This window comes from Pterocles gutturalis, unplaced genomic scaffold, assembly GCF_000699245.1.
Source record: "Pterocles gutturalis isolate BGI_N339 unplaced genomic scaffold, ASM69924v1 scaffold6673, whole genome shotgun sequence".
NCBI lineage: Eukaryota > Metazoa > Chordata > Aves > Pterocliformes > Pteroclidae > Pterocles > Pterocles gutturalis.
This window is the reverse complement of record NW_010125523.1, coordinates 50,281-52,240: the sequence shown is the minus strand read 5'-3', so window position 1 is coordinate 52,240 and position 1,960 is coordinate 50,281. Positions and strand designations below refer to the sequence as shown.

Here is a 1,960-nt window from a genome sequence, read left to right as displayed (position 1 = left end):
GTATGGCTCCAGCCGGTCCCTCTAGCCACTGCTGCAACTGAGTCCTCAGCCCCAGCCTCCGCCGCGATCGTGGCCCAGCCGACTCAGCGCAGCTGCCACCCAAAAGCCAGAAGCTTTTCAGGAGCCTAACTGCTAGAAAAACTCTCTTACCAGTCTATAAATGCATTTTTGCCCTATTTGTCACAGCCTGTGCTTACAAACAAAGCTTTTCTGACATCTCCTGGAATAGTTTGGAGCCATGTTCAGAGTGGTAATACAATGAAAATTGGGTCTTGGCTGACAAGTTAAGCAAATGCTATTGTCCCAGAGCAGAAATAGTTATGAAATTAAAATTTTGAACTAAGCATCAAAGAAATATCACAACTTTCATGCCGAGTCCTCTTAGAAGGCACCAAACATTGCAGCTGCAGCATACGTTCAGTCTAATGCACTAGCTTCAGGAGAATTCTGTCTCCATCAGATCCTTGGGAAAGGTACCAATGCAGAACACAAGGAAAGTGGCTCTCTATTAAAATCGTCGTAAACATGAGGCTATCTGTTCACATTATCACAGAGAGCACAAGAGTACACGAATGATGTTCACTTTTGTCAATATTAATCCACAATAGTAAACAGATGTTGAAACCTCTGTTTTTGAAGTGACAGATGGTTGCCAGAGCAACATCCATATTAAATGAAAACTGCTGATAACATATCAGATAAAATAATTTAAAACACTATTGAATTTGTTCCTAGTATGGTCATTTGTATTATCTGTTCAGTCAAAGAAAAAAAAAATCCTTCCATGTTTTCTTCATTAAAAAAAGCATCTCTGAAAAAAAGCAGGGCAGACAGCAAAAGTGAAGACACTAAATATAAGCATTTCTAAGAGGAAAAAAAAACCTAGAGAAAGCTGACAATTATAAAGTGGAAACTTGTCATCCATAAATGTCAGGTCTGACATGGAAAAGCTTAGGGACTGAGGAACAGATTATTTGCACATGAATAAATGCGAACAAATGCTATTATAGCTTTTGATGCTATCTTATCAAGGCTTCTCTTCTACCCAAGATGACCAGAATAAGTGTTAACCTGGAAAGGAACAGATAAGTAGGGTGCCAGAGTCTAACAAGTGTGACTGGAGCAGCGGAGTGGGCAGGAATCCAACTGATTGACGTTCTCTCCGAGTTGGCTTCTGGAGTCATATTTTCTTGGTCATGGCTACTTCTGATATTCAACTAAAGGAACCAGAAAAGCATGCTTCTGGGCAAGCATTTGAGCTGATACTCAGTCCCTGCTCAAAAGAAGCAGTCCCAGAATTCCCTCTTTCTCCCCCAAAGAAGAAGAACGTGTCATTGGAGGAGATTCAGAAGAAGCTGGAAGCAGCAGAAGAGAGACACAAGTCTCATGAAGCAGAAGTCTGGAAGCAGCTAGCTGAGAAGCGGGAGCATGAAAAAGAGGTGCTTCAGAAAGCGATTGAAGAAAACAACTTCAGCAAAATGGCAAAGGAGAAGCTGACCCACAAAATGGAAGCTAACAATGAAAACTGTGAGGCACAAATGGTGGCTAAACTGGAACGCTTGAGGGAGGAGGACAAGCACATTGAAGAGGTTCCAAAGAACAAAGGCAAAGACCCCAGTGAGGCTGAACCCGACTGACTTCATTCTGGAAACTGACTCTCTCCCCCTCCTCTAAATATCCAAAGACTGTACTGGCCAGTGTAGCTATCTTCTTGTTGCATTCTTTTCTACTCCAGGGCACTTGCTACTGGGTTGATGGCTGGCACTGTAGCTGCTCTGTAAGTCCTTTGTGACAGGAATCTGTAGTACTGTTCCATGCTGAGTATCTGTTACACTTCAAAAATCTGACTCTGCCTCAGTCTGCTAAAATACCTCTGTAACAGAGTGACTAAATAAAGAGCCGCACAGTGCTGCTATCATGACAAAAAAAAAAAAAAACAAACAAAAAACCCCCCCAAAAA

At 42.1% G+C, this 1,960-nt stretch overlaps 1 pseudogene across 1 annotated transcript; it reads left to right on the top strand.

Annotated features, from left to right (window-relative positions):
• Nucleotides 1-1,116: 1,116 nt before the first annotated feature.
• LOC104465515 lies at nt 1,117-1,694 on the top strand (annotated as a pseudogene). Its single transcript, XR_727593.1, has one exon. The product of XR_727593.1 is annotated as a stathmin pseudogene (transcript).
• Nucleotides 1,695-1,960: the final 266 nt, after the last annotated feature.